Below are 16,101 nucleotides of genomic sequence, written 5' to 3' on the forward strand. Positions count from 1 at the left end.
CCATGGTTCCCTTCATAAGGAGTTACGTACTTTGGCTTCGTCAAACGTCACCCGTAACTGGGTGGACTATAAAGGCGATTACTGGGTATGTAACAAATTATGCGGAGGGATGTGAGTGATGTAGATGGGATATATCCCTCCTATATAACGGGAGTGACATCGATATTCTTGATAGAGTGAGACTACTAAGTGCATGACCATGCCCAAATGAGTCAATATGAGATATTGAGCTCATTTGATTGAGTGAGTCTACTTGGAGTTCAAGATTTAGATTGATTAGAGGATGACACGGTCTATGCCTCATATTGATCAATCTAGATGTCTAGGATAGAAGGACAATGTCATATATTGTGAGGAGTCACAATTAGTAGTCACAAGGTGATGTTGGATCTCAACATTCTTATAACTTGGGTAGTAATGATGTGTTGCTAGATACCGCTCATTACTTATGCTTCTAAATGGGTTTAGGAGCATTGCCAACGTTATAAGAACCTATAGGGTCACACACAAAGGGCAATTAAATAGAGATTAGGGTCATTTGATGAACCTAAAGGATTAGGTCCATGTGATGAACTAAATTGGATTAATAGTTATCCAAATTAGGCTAATTGAGTTGGACTCAATTTGGTTCATGTGTAAGATGAGTCTAATTTGGACTTAGACTCATTGAATCAATTTAATCCAATGAATAGAGATTCATTAAATTAAAATTGCCTTGAACCAATGGTTAGATTAGATCAACTAAGGGAGAGAAGTGGTCAAGTTTGACTTGACTTGAGAGGAAGATAAAGAGTCAAGTTTGACTTGACCATTTGTCACCTCATTGGTGAGTTGACATTAAGTGGCTAATGGTGATGTGCCACATCATCAAGGCTAGCACATGTGTGTGCCACCTCATGAGGGAGATCAAGGGTTGTGACTCTTGAAATCCCATGGAGTATATAACCTCCCATGAATAGTGGCCCACCACTTAATGGGTGTAAAAAGGAGTTTCATTTTGTGTGGTAACTTCATCTTCTTCTTCCTCTCTAGGTTTCTTCACTCCCTCTCTTCCTCCTTGCCGTGACCATCAAAGGTGCTAGCACACCTTTTGTGTAACGACCACCCTTCTTACTACTACTCTCTCTAAGGATGACCGTTACTTAACTACTAACTCTACTTAACCGGTATGATAAAAAATCACATGGAAACCCTACCGAAAAATTTCGGCAGAGTCTCCCTTGTACCGGTGACCTTAAACTGACATACATAACATAATATACACAGCCACAGGCGGCTGGAACACATATCAAACACAAAAATGAATAACATCACCACGCAGTTTAATGAAATCAAATCATGCAAGTAATGAATAGCGGAAACAAGATACACATATAATTAACTAACAGCGGAAGACTAAATGACTCATCTAATACATTCTTTATAAATGACAATCTTAATAAATTCTTAAACTAAGTCCCAAGGCTTCCATAGTCCTGGCATCACACACCATCCGCGCCACCTTGTCGCCTTCCTTTCTATATCTTTTCCTTCCTGTATCTGCAGTAAGAGGAAGTGTAGTCTATAAGCAAAATTTGCTTAGTAAGCGCTATCTAACTCACAAAATCTCGATATGCATGAGGAGATACTGAAATCTAAAACTGAATGCTCAAAAGGAAATCTACTCATGCTCATCTACTAGTAAAAGAAACATACTAAAAGACTAAGCATGTAAAGCAAAGCTATACAATCATGCTAGCATAAAGAAAGCTAAACTTACTGAATTCTAAACACCTTCTGAATCTTATTCCACTTGTTTAAAGACTTATTCTTTAATACTTTATACTTATGTAAAACTTTCAAAAACTTATACTTATAATACTTCAAAATAATAATCAACTTCTTCTTGGGCCCGGCAACTGTACATCCTATGCGCGCATCCCTAACTAGAGTTGAGGTAGCGAGCCACCAATCCTAAAAGAGCAGACCTCGGTCTACTAGGGCCAAGACCTCGGAATTGGACACCTGGATTTGTTTAACGACAAGCTCTTGGATGTCGGGTACTAGCCTCTTCTTAAAAGTAAAATACTTTTTTAGCTTATTTACTTCTTCTTTAAATGCCTTGGCATTTTAATAGACACCTTGTGTGCCAAAAATCCCTAAAGTCTCGACTTTGGGATCTACTTAAGGCCTCGGCCTTTTCTTTCTTTTCTTTATCTTTCTTATACTTTTCTTTATCTTTCTTATACTTTTCTTAAACTCTTAAAAAGAATATAGGCATGCTACAACAGAATTAAATCAAAGGAAAGAAAATCTGCCTTCTATAAGCATGCTATATCAGAGACAAATCAAAAGAAAGCATATCTAACTTCTTCAAACATACTACAACGGATTTAAAATCAAGGAATACAAAATCTAAAATCTTTAGGCATGCTACAGCAGAAATAAATCAAAGAAGAAAAATCTGCATTCTTAAAAGAAACTGCATACACTTAGGGAGTGGCTGTTCATGCTTGTTAAAGTAGCGAAGTAACTAAAACTGCAATGCTACTAACAGGGCTGATCATGTATAAGAAATAGCACCAAAACTGAACTATAAAAATGCTGAACTGCATAATAACTAAACCTATATGAACTACTACTATGGCTGCATTCAGAGAAACAAAATGCTACAACATAGCTATTCAACACAAAGAAATCTGTTAAAGCTTGATACCCTTGTAAAACTTATACTTTTATAGAGCAGTAGAGATCTTAAAACATGTTACAACATGATCTAAACCAGTTTACTAAATCGTAAGCTCAAACCGGAAACTAAATCCACATAATGAAACTTAAATCTAAATCTGAACAAAGTAGTAGGGTAATAAGGAAAACCTAAGGGCTGTTCAACTGAAATCTAAATCTGCAGATTGAAGCTGAAGCTTAACAATGTTTCAAATACCATTGTCTTAACAAAGTTTCTTCAGAAAACTTATCTAGTGAAGGGAGTGCCTACACTGCATCTAGTTATGGCTGCATAGGATTATGCAATAGAGCTTGTCAAAATCCAAATCATAGCATGATAAAGTTATTTTCAACACAACCATTTTGGGTTAGCTATAAATATATCATCAAGCAAATCACAAAGCAGTAAATCTCGGAGCAAAGGAGATCACAACCTAAATTCTGCATATTCTCGGCACAAAACAAGATCATGCACTAGCACACGAAAATCCAGGAAACATCACAAGATGAAATCTCGAAACTATCCTACTGCAGGTGAGTAGCGACTTACCTTGCTCCTTGAACTCACAACCGAAAAGAGGGAGGCTCTAGGGTTCGCGGAAGGCTTGAGATCTCGGCCCTACTTCATGCTCACGACTCCTCCTCAACGAGAAGAGCTTAAGGTGGAGAAACCCTTCGGAGAACCTTGGCCGGCCGCCGGAGACACCGGATTGCTCGCTGCGTCTTCGCTGAGAAAAGCCGCGCCGTCGAACTCGAGAGAAGGGGAGAGGGATCGAGAGAAATAAATCCTCTCTTAACTTAACCTCTTTTTATAACCTAGGGTTATTCTTAAGTTCGGTTATTGCTTAACTAATTTTGTTTCCTATTCTAAACAGAACCGATTGCTAGCACACTTGGTCAGCGCGTGCGTGGGTTAAAGTTTGGCTTGTGGGTTCGAATCCTGCCTATAACCAATTTTTATCTATTAATTCTTGTTATTAACTTCTGCTCATTAAATAAGATTCTTCCTTTATTTAATCAAGCAACAATTGCTAGCCCAGTTGGTTGATCCGGTTTTGCTCGGGTCCGAGCTCTTGGGTTCAAAACCCGACTTCAACATATTCTTTTCCCTTTTTTTTCTACCTTTTCCTCTTGGTAAAAATATCAAACGAACTCCAAAAATTTCATAAAAATACTCTAAAAATTTCTAAAAATCTCTAGAATTTTTTTAAAGCATTTCTAGATTTTAATAAGGTCTTTTAGGACTCCAAATCATGAAATTTGGGGTGTTACAATTCTCCCTCCCTTATAAAAAGTTCGTCCTCGAACTTAGAATAATTCTGGACATTTCTATCTCATGCTGTCTTCACATTTCCAACTAACTTCCTAGTGGCACTTCTCTGTTTCTTAGTCTCTTAACTTCTTTTTCCACTATCTATGTAGATCTGCTCTCATAGCTAAGATCCTCTTAGATCTGCACTGACTGAGGCTGAACCACTTGGCTAGGTCACCTTGTCTAAATTCTATAAATTCTTCCTCACTATACTTTCTAAATATACCTGACTTAATCCTGAGTCTTGACTTTAAACTTATACAAGCAAGTACTTCTAAACATTTCTCTATATATAAGAAATAGCAAAAACTAAAACTTCTATCTTACTAAAGCACATATAAGTAGATACTCTATACTGCAATAATAAAGAAAGCATAAAAGAAAAACTTAAATACTTTCTTACTTGAAGACGGCAAGGCTGATGCTGATGTGTGTGATGCTAGAGAATGAAAACTGCTCTGATACCAACTGTAACGACCACCCTTCTTACTACTACTCTCTCTAAGGATGACCGTTACTTAACTACTAACTCTACTTAACCGGTATGATAAAAAATCACATGGAAACCCTACCGAAAAATTTCGGCAGAGTCTCCCTTGTACCGGTGACCTTAAACTGACATACATAACATAATATACACAGCCACAAGCGGCTGGAACACATATCAAACACAAAAATGAATAACATCACCACGCAGTTTAATGAAATCAAATCATGCAAGTAATGAATAGCGGAAACAAGATACACATATAATTAACTAACAGCGGAAGACTAAATGACTCATCTAATACATTCTTTATAAATGACAATCTTAATAATTCTTAAACTAAGTCCCAAGGCTTCCATAGTCCTGGCATCACACACCATCCGCGCCACCTTGTCGCCTTCCTTTCTATATCTTTTCCTTCCTGTATCTGCAGTAAGAGGAAGTGTAGTCTATAAGCAAAATTTGCTTAGTAAGCGCTATCTAACTCACAAAATCTCGATATGCATGAGGAGATACTGAAATCTAAAACTGAATGCTCAAAAGGAAATCTACTCATGCTCATCTACTAGTAAAAGAAACATACTAAAAGACTAAGCATGTAAAGCAAAGCTATACAATCATGCTAGCATAAAGAAAGCTAAACTTACTGGATTCTAAACACCTTCTGAATCTTATTCCACTTGTTTAAAGACTTATTCTTTAATACTTTATACTTATGTAAAACTTTCAAAAACTTATACTTATAATACTTCAAAATAATAATCAATTTCTTCTTGGGCCCAGGCATAGTACCATCTTATGCGCGTTCCCTAATAGGTTGGGGTAGCGAGCCACCAATCCTAAAAGAGCAGACCTCGGTCTACCAGGGCCAAGACCTCGGAATTGGACACCTGGATTTGTTTAACGACAAGCTCTTGGATGTCGGGTACTAGCCTCTTCTTAAAAATAAAATACTTTTTTAGCTTATTTACTTCTTCTTTAAATGCCTTGGCATTTTAATAGACACCTTGTGTGCCAAAAATCCCTAAAGTCTCGACTTTGGGATCTACTTAAGGCCTCAGCCTTTTCTTTCTTTTCTTTATCTTTCTTATACTTTTCTTTATCTTTCTTATACTTTTCTTAAACTCTTAAAAAGAATATAGGCATGCTACAACAGAATTAAATCAAAGGAAAGAAAATCTGCCTTCTATAAGCATGCTATATCAGAGACAAATCAAAAGAAAGCATATCTAACTTCTTCAAACATACTACAACGGATTTAAAATTAAGGAATACAAAATCTGAAATCTTTAGGCATGCTACAGCAGAAATAAATCAAAGAAGAAAAATCTGCATTCTTAAAAGAAACTGCATACACTTAGGGAGTGGCTGTTCATGCTTGTTAAAGTAGCGAAGTAACTAAAACTGCAATGCTACTAACAGGGCTGATCATGTATAAGAAATAGCACCAAAACTGAACTATAAAAATGCTGAACTGCATAATAACTAAACCTATATGAACTACTACTATGGCTGCATTCAGAGAAACAAAATGCTACAACATAGCTATTCAACACAAAGAAATCTGTTAAAGCTTGATACCCTTGTAAAACTTATACTTTTATAGAGCAGTAGAGATCTTAAAACATGTTACAACATGATCTAAACCAGTTTACTAAATCGTAAGCTCAAACCGGAAACTAAATCCACATAATGAAACTTAAATCTAAATCTGAACAAAGTAGTAGGGTAATAAGGAAAACCTAAGGGCTGTTCAACTGAAATCTAAATCTGCAGATTGAAGCTGAAGCTTAACAATGTTTCAAATACCATTGTCTTAACAAAGTTTCTTCAGAAAACTTATCTAGTGAAGGGAGTGCCTACACTGCATCTAGTTATGGCTGCACAGGATTATGCAATAGAGCTTGTCAAAATCCAAATCATAGCATGATAAAGTTATTTTCAACACAACCATTTTGGGTTAGCTATAAATATATCATCAAGCAAATCACAAAGCAGTAAATCTCGGAGCAAAGGAGATCACAACCTAAATTCTGCATATTCTCGGCACAAAACAAGATCATGCACTAGCACACGAAAATCCAGGAAACATCACAAGATGAAATCTCGGAACTATCCTGCTGCAGGTGAGTAGCGACTTACCTTGCTCCTTGAACTCACAACCGAAAAGAGGGAGGCTCTAGGGTTCGCGGAAGGCTTGAGATCTCGGCCCTACTTCATGCTCACGACTCCTCCTCAACGAGAAGAGCTTAAGGTGGAGAAACCCTTCGGAGAACCTTGGCCGGCCGCCGGAGACACCGGATTGCTCGCTGCGTCTTCGCTGAGAAAAGCCGCGCCGTCGAACTCGAGAGAAGGGGAGAGGGATCGAGAGAAATAAATCCTCTCTTAACTTAACCTCTTTTTATAACCTAGGGTTATTCTTAAGTTCGGTTATTGCTTAACTAATTTTGTTTCCTATTCTAAACAGAACCGATTGCTAGCACACTTGGTCAGCGCGTGCGTGGGTTAAAGTTTGGCTTGTGGGTTCGAATCCTGCCTATAACCAATTTTTATCTATTAATTCTTGTTATTAACTTCTGCTCATTAAATAAGATTCTTCCTTTATTTAATCAAGCAACAATTGCTAGCCCAGTTGGTTGATCCGGTTTTGCTCGGGTCCGAGCTCTTGGGTTCAAAACCCGACTTCAACATATTCTTTTCCCTTTTTTTTCTACCTTTTCCTCTTGGTAAAAATATCAAACGAACTCCAAAAATTTCATAAAAATACTCTAAAAATTTCTAAAAATCTCTAGAATTTTTTTAAAGCATTTCTAGATTTTAATAAGGTCTTTTAGGACTCCAAATCATGAAATTTGGGGTGTTACATTTTGTGTGGTTTTCTCTATCTCTTGCTTGTGTAGATACACATAGAGGAGTATCTACTTTGATTCTCTCGAGATCCGGTGAACCTTGGACGAGCGGGATTACGCGAAGGGTTTCGCATCAAGGGTAACCTTTTTATCTTGTAGATCTAAAGTAGATCTAGGCTTAGAAAACTTGTACGTGTAAGTTTTACGAAATTTTATTTCTTCGCACGGATCCGTGGCATGGGAATTTCGGGGTTTTCGCAACGCAAAAAGTGGTTTTTGCAGCCCAAAAAAACCCAACTGTGGTATCAGAGCCATGTGCGAAGCGTGTACGAGTTTTATTTTGAATTTTATGAAATTCCACAGATTTGTAAGTTTCTGTATTTTTATGATTTTTATAGATTTTATGGGTAATTTTCTCGTAGAAGCGAAGCACAAGTGTTTAGACACTTGTATGCTTCGATTACCGAGAAAATATTTCCGAAACGGCAAGGTTTCACCCCAAATCGTTTTGGGACAGTGGGCTAAGGCGCTGTAGGATCGCTTAGGAACACTCGCGATGGTTATATCGTGGGTAGGGCTGCTGCCCCTGACCCCGCAAGGGGCTTCGTTCCGCGATTGCGCCCGAAAATCACTAAACGGGACCACCAGGAAATTTTACTCATAAAAATTGTAAAAATTGTAAGAAAAATTACAGAAATTTATAGAAATTATATAATTTAGAATTATGTATTATTTTGTGATGGTCATGGCCCAAAAGACCCAATTTGATTGGAAATTGTGTGTTGTAATTCATAATACGACCTGCGTGCCGTCTTGTGATTGTGTGTGTTGTATTTGATACGCGACCTATACATCGTGCCTATCTATTTTATATTCTTGTTATAAAATAGTTTTAGACTCGAATGTAACTCGAGTTTCACCTTTTGTAATGTACAAAATTGGAGCGGTGGAAGGTCCAGTCGAGACGGAGTTACGAGGAAGGCGCGAGCAACACAAGGTGGTCAAAGGAAGGAGCTTGAGAAGCTGTTGACCTTAGGTTGACCATCCGATCTTCTCATTGGCTTGAGAAGATCGTAGTAGGGCCATGACTAATCACAAAATATTTAATTAATTGCTTGTGTGTGTATATGTGATGGATGCTAGAATAGTAATTAATTAGCGCCTTAACGATTAGATTAGATCTAAATCGCGTATATGATGCACCCTAACGATTAGATTAGATCTAAATCGCGTATATGATACACCTCGACGATTAGATTAGATCTTAATCTCGTCAACTCGTAATTCCTAATGTGTCGTGATACCTATCAGTACCTCGATCGCATGTTGTTGTTGAATCTGCCAAAGCAGAGCAACGCATACTATCTTGGTAGGGTACGGAGGGACAATCTTGGTCCCGCCTATCAACGCATGGGTGAGTACAACTTAATTAGATTGAGTAACTAGTTAACTCAATTAGATCGAGTTTAACTATAGGCATTATCCAATGGTTGGTAGATAGGTCAAAATCACGTTTATATTAACTCTTGGGCGTATTAGCCAAAGCTAACTCGAGTTTTAATATAAATGCGGATCTTGATCCTATAAACAAGAGTTGCATAGAGATGTAATTGGTAATTAGTTACCTACCGATCATATTAAGTCTTGGGCGATTTAGCCAAAGCTAACTCAAGGCGTAGTATGATGTGGATCTTGTCCCACATGAATTCTATAATTCAGTGGGAGCATCATTTAATTTAAGGCCTAATTAAATGATTACTAGAATATGATGTTTATTTATTTTTCTACATTTTTCTGTTGTAGATAACCATGACGTCAAATACGAACTCTTTCTCCCTGCGTTCTGTCCTTGAGAAGGACAAGCTCAACGGACCTATTTTCTTGGACTGGTACAGGAATCTGAGAATCGTTCTCACACAGGAACGTAAACTGTACGTTCTGGAGCAGCCCATTCCGGAGGCACCTCCTGCCACTGCCACGCGAGCTGACCGAGATGCTTACAAGAAGCATCAAGATGACACATTAGATGTGTCATGTCTTATGCTCGCGACCATGAACTCTGAGCTTCATAAGCAACATGAGTTGATGGGTGCTTATGATATGGTTGAACATCTGCGTCAACTGTATCAAGTACAAGAGAGGCACGAGAGATTCGAGATCTCTAAGGCACTGTTTCAGTGCAAGATGCAAGATGGGATTCCCGTAGACCCATATGTACTCAAGATGATTGGGTACATAGAAAACCTACAGAGGTTGGGATTTCCCCTTGGCCAAGGGCTGGCCACTGACTTGATCTTGCAGTCCTTGCCAGAGAGCTACAGTCAGTTTGTCATGAACTACAACATGAGCGAAATTGACAAGCCACTGCCCGAGCTGCTTAGCATGTTAAGAACTACTGAGCTCAACCTTAAGAAGGTTAAGCCCTACTCTATTATGATGGTCCAGAAACACAAGGGGAAGGGCAAGTCCAAAGGCAAGGGAAAGTCCCAAGCCAAGGGCAAAGGCAAGGCACTGAAACCCAAAGGAGGGGTTGCCAAGGATGCTACCTGCTTCCACTGTGGTCAGACCGGGCACTGGAAGAGGAACTGCAAGGTGTACCTAGAAGATCTTAAGAAGAAGAGAAGTGAGACTTCCACTTTAGGTATCTATGTTATAGAAGTCAATCTATCTATTTCTTCATCATGGGTATTAGATACCGGATGTGCTTCTCACATTTGTACTAATATGCAGGCGCTGAGAAATAGCAGGGCATTGACGAAGGGTGAGGTAAACCTATGAGTAGGCAATGGAGCACGGGTTGCTGTTGTTGCTGTAGGAACTTATCATCTATCTCTGTCCTCTGGGCTTGTATTAGAATTAGATGAATATTGTTATGTGCCTGCTTTAACTAAGAACATCATATCAGTTTCTTGTTTGGACAAGAAAGGTTTTCATTTATAATAAAGAACAAATATTGTTCAGTTTATTTAAATGATATATTCTATTGTAGTGCACCTCTGATGAACGAACTCTATATTCTAGACCTTGAGAACCCTATCTATAACATAAGTACCAAGAGGTTCAAGTCAAATGACATGAACCAAACCTATATCTAGCACTGTCGCTTAGGTCATATAAATGACAAAACGCTTATCCCAGCTCCATAAAAATGGTTTGTTGGACTCATTTGATTTTGAATCATATGAGACATGCGAGTCATGCCTTCTAGGTAAGATGACCAAGACTCCCTTTAGTGGACACAGTGAGAGAGCGACTGACTTGTTAGGTCTTATACATAGTGATGTATGTGGCCCTTTCAATGTCACTTCTAGAGGTGGTTATAGGTACTTCATTACATTTACTGATGACTTCAGTAGATATGGTTATGTATACCTGATGACACATAGGTCAGAATCCTTTGAAAAGTTCAAAGAATTCAAGAATGAAATACAAAACCAGCTTGGCAAGAGTATAAGATACTTCGATCAGATCGAGGTGGAGAATACCTTAGCCATGAGTTTCGTGACTATCTAGCTGAGTGTGGGATCCTATCCCAACTCACTCCTCTTGGAACACCACAGTGGAATGATGTATCCGAAAGGAGGAATCGTACCTTATTAGATATGGTACGGTCTATGATGAGTCACACAGATCTTTCCATGTATCTTTGGGGCTATGCTCTAGACACAACAGCCTTCATTCTCAATCGAGTTCCATACTAAGGCTGTAATAAAGACACCATATTGGATATGGACTGGGAGAGATGCCCAGGTGTCTTTTATGAGTATTTGGGATTGTGAGGCTTACGTTAGACGTCAAGTCTCAGACAAATTAGGACCTAAATCCGATAAGTGCTATTTTATTGGATATCCCAAGGAAACGAAGGGATACTACTTCTACATTCCCAGTCAACACAAGGTAGTTGTGGCTAAGACTGGGATTTTTCTAGAAAGGGATTTTGTTTCTAGAAAGACTAGTGGGAGTACGTTCGATCTTAAAGAAGTTCAAGATGTGGACCATAGCATTGAAGCCTCGATGGAAGTTGAACTGGAACCACAAAGTGTTGTGGATGATGTTGTTCCACAAGGAGTTGAGGAACCACAACTAGTTCAAGTAGACCTACCTCTTCGCAGATCTGATAGGGTACGTCGTCAGCCTGAGAGATACTCATTTCTCTTGTCTGACCATGATGATGTTGTGCTCATTCAGGATGAGCCTACCTCCTATCAGGAAGTTGTGATGAGACCAGATTCCAAGAAATGGCTAGAGGCCATGAGATCCGAGATAGAATCCATGTACACTAACCAAGTATGGACTTTGGTTGATCTTGCTACTCGGAAAACCTAGAGGTTCCACTGTACAAAAATTTTGTACAAAGGTCTGAACCTTTTCCTAGCTACCAAGTGTTCTTTTAAATTAAATTTTGGATCGCCTGCGGAACTTAACACGTTTGATCCAAAACTTAATCTATTCGTTCTTTTAGGTTTTGACTTGGGTCTCCTGCGGAACTTAACACGTTCGACCCAAATCACCTTAAGTTATTAATTCCATTAAATATTAATTTCCATAATTGGTTCCCAGTACTGACGTGGCGAGGCACATGGCCTTCTTGGATATGGGAGCAACCACCACCGACTAGACAAAACCTTTTATAGAAAGCTAATATTTAATTTCCTAAAATAACTTTAGGTTAACGGAAAAGAACAATCAAATCACAAGGAAAAGAAAAAAAAATAAAAGAACACAATATCGAAAAACATATTTGAAATTCTAGAATCGTAAGCCTCTTGTATTTGGTATTATTTCCATAAATAACTAGCATGATGCGGAAAAGAAAAACTACTAGTTATACCTTCTAGAAAGACCTCTTGATCTTCTACCGTATTCCTCTTCTAACCTCGGACGTTGTGTGGGCAACGATATTCCGAGATGAGAAACCATCAACCACCTTCTTCTCCTCCTAGCTAGGTTCGGCCACAAAAAAGCTTTACCAAGGATGAAGAACAAAACACCAACCAAGCTCCAAGAGATGCAAGCTTTCTCTCCTTCTTCTTCTTTTTCTCCAAGTAGTATCCGGCCACTGCAAGAGCTCCAAGGGGAAAGAGAGGTTCGGCCACCACAAGAGGAAGAGAGGGAGAGGATGATGATGATGATAATGGCCGGCCACTCCAAGGAATAAAAGAGGGAGAGAAAATAATAGAGGTTGTATCTCATGAAGGCATCCTCACCCCTTCTTTTATATTCCTTGGCCTAGGCAAATTAGGAAATTTATTTACAATAAAATTTCCTTAATTCCCTTGACATGATTTAATTGAGAAAAATAAAATAAAATTTCCCCAATTAATCTCTAATGGCCGGCCACATTAAACAAATAAATTAGACAAGTTTTAATCAACAAATTAAAACTTCCTAATTTGTTTCCGAAAATTTTAAAAATAAAATTTCTCTTCAAAAATCTCTTCATGGTTGATAAAATTAAATTTCTATAATTTTAATTTAACAACATGTGAATAATTTTTAAAGAGAAAATAAAATATCTCACCAATCTACAAATAAGGAAAGAGATTTAATATCTTTCTTTAATCTTTTGTAGATCTTTTACAAGAGAGATATTTTAATTTTAATTCTCTTTAATAAATTATATCTTCCACATAATAAAAATTAAAATTAAAATTACTTTTTAATTTAATTTGGCCGGCCCCTCTAGCTTAGGTTCAAGCTAGGGCCAGCCACCCCAATTTATACCTAGGCCGGCCCTAGCTTGGTTCCCAAGCTAGCTTGGCCGGCCCCCTATTGGTGGGTATAGAAGATGGGTATAGGTGGGTATAGTACTCTATAAATAAGAGGCTACGATAGGGACCGAGAGGAGGAATTGGTTTTGGTCTCCCGATAAAATTAAGCATCCCGTGTTCGCCTCGAACACACAACTTAATTTTATCAATAATAATTCATTCCACTAGAGAACTATTATTGAACTACCGCACCAATCCCAAATTACATTTTTGGGCTCCTTCTTATTATGAGTGTGTTAGTCTCCTCGTGTTTAAGATATCGAATGTCCACTAATTAAGTGAGTTACTGACAACTCATTTAATTAATATCTTAGTCCAAGAGTAGTACCACTCAACCTTATCATCATGTCGGACTAAGTCCATTGTTGGTTGCTACTCGGAAAACCTAGAGGTTCCACTGTACAAAAATTTTGTACAAAGGTCTGAACCTTTTCCTAGCTACCATGTGTTCTTTTAAATTAAATTTTGGATCGCCTGCGGAACATAACACGTATGATCCAAAACTTAATCTATTCGTTCTTTTAGGTTTTGACTTGCGTCTCCTACGGAACTTAACACGTTCGACCCAAATCACCTTAAGTTATTAATTCCATTAAATATTAATTTCCATAATTGGTTCCCAGTACTGACGTGGCGAGGCACATGGCCTTCTTGGATATGGGAGCAACCACCACCGACTAGACAAAACCTTTTATAGAAAGCTAATATTTAATTTCCTAAAATAACTTTAGGTTAACCGAAAAGAACAATCAAATCACAAGGAAAAAATAAAACAAAAGAACACAACATCGAAAAACATATTCGTAATACTAGAATCGTAAGCCTCTTGTATTTGGTATTATTTCCATAAATAACTAGCATGATGCGGAATAGGAAAAACTACTAGTTATACCATCTAGAAAGAACTCTTGATCTTCTACCGTATTCCTCTTCTAACCTTGGACATTGTGTGGGCAATGATCTTCCGAGATGAGAAATCACCAACCACCTTCTTCTCCTCCTAGCTAGGTTCGGCCACAAAAAGCTTTACCAAGGATGAAGAACAAAACACCAACCAAGCTCCAAGAGATTCTAGCTTTCTCTCCTTCTTCTTCTTCTTCTCCAAATAGTATCCGGCCGCCAAAAGAGCTCCAAGCCTTTGAGAGTTTCGGCCACCACAAAGAGGGAGAGAGGAAGAGGATGGCCGACCACTCCAAGGAATAAAAGAGGGAGAGAAATAATAGAGGTTGTGTCTCATGAAGGCACCCTCACCCCTTCTTTTATATTCCTCGGCCTAGGCAAATTAGGAAATTTATTTACAATAAAATTTCCTTAATTCCCTTGACATGATTTAATTGAGAAAAATAAAATAAAATTTCCCCAATTAATCTCTAATGGCCGGCCACATCAAAAGAGAAAAATTAGACAAGTTTTAATCAACAAATTAAAACTTCCTAATTTGTTTCCGAAAATTTTAAAAATAAAATTTCTCTTCAAAAATCTCTTCATGGTTGATAAAAAAAAATTTCTATAATTTTAATTTTAACAACATGTGGATAATTTTTAAAGAGAAAATAAAATATCTCACCAATCTACAAATAAGGAAAGAGATCTAATCTCTTTCTTTAATCTTTTGTAGATCTTTTATAAGAGAGATATTTTAATTTTAATTATCTTTAATAAATTATTTCTTCCACATAATAAAAATTAAAATTAAAATTCTTTTTTAATTTTATTTGGTCGGCCCCCACTAGCTTGGGTTCAAGCTAGGGTCGGCCACCCCAATTTATACCTAGGCCGGCCCTAGCTTGGTTCCCAAGCTAGCTTGGTCGGCCCCCTATTGGTGGGTATAGAAGGTGGGTATAGTACTCTATAAATAAGATGCTACGATAGGGACCGAGAGGAGGAATTGGTTTTGGTCTCCCGATAAAATTAAGCATCCCGTGTTCCCCCCGAACACACAACTTAATTTTATCAATAATAATTCCTTCCACTAGAGAACTATTATTGAACTACCGTACCATTCCCAAATTACATTTTTGGGCTCCTTCTTATTATGAGTGTGTTAATCTCCCTGTGTTTAAGATATCGAATGTCCACTAATTAATTGAGTTACTGACAACTCATTTAATTAATATCTTAGTCCAAGAGTAGTACCACTCAACCTCATCATCATGTCGGACTAGGTCCACCTGCAGGGTTTAACATGACAATCCTTATGAGCTCCTCTTGAGGACATTATCAACCTAGTATCTCTAGGACACAGTTTCCTTCTATAATCAACAACACACACTATAAGTGATACCATTTCCCAACTTATCGGGCTTATTGATTTATCGAACTAAATCTCACCCATTGATAAATTAAAAAAATAAATATCAAATATATGTGCTTGTTATTATATTAGGATTAAGAGCACACACTTCCATAATAATCGAAGTCTTTGTTTCTTTATAAAGTCAGTATAAAAGAAACGACCTCAAATGGTCCTACTCAATACACTCTAAGTGTACTAGTGTAATTATACAGTCAAGATAAACTGATACCTAATTACACTACGACCTTCTAATGGTTTGTTCCTTTCCATTTTGGTCGTGAGCTACTGTTTATAATTTATAAGGTACTGATAACATCATCTTCTGCATGTGGCACCACATACTATGTTATCTACAGTATAAATTAATTGAACAACTACAACTAAATGTAGACAATTTGACCAAATGTGATTCTTTATTCATAATGAATGTTTACAAAGCTTAGGCTTTCAGTATACACTCCAACAATCTCCCACTTATACTAATGACTAAGCTGTCATATCTTCTACCATACATCTGATTCCCATTCCCTCCACATGTCGATCGAAAGCTTTCGCCGGAAGGGCCTTAGTGAAAGGATCTGCCAGGTTATCCGCTGATGCAATCTTGGCGATGACAACTTCTCCTCGCTTCACAATATCTCATATCAGGTGGTACTTGCACTCTATATGTTTACTTGCCT

The sequence above is a fragment of the Zingiber officinale genome, chromosome 1A (genome assembly GCF_018446385.1).
Source record: "Zingiber officinale cultivar Zhangliang chromosome 1A, Zo_v1.1, whole genome shotgun sequence".
NCBI lineage: Eukaryota > Viridiplantae > Streptophyta > Magnoliopsida > Zingiberales > Zingiberaceae > Zingiber > Zingiber officinale.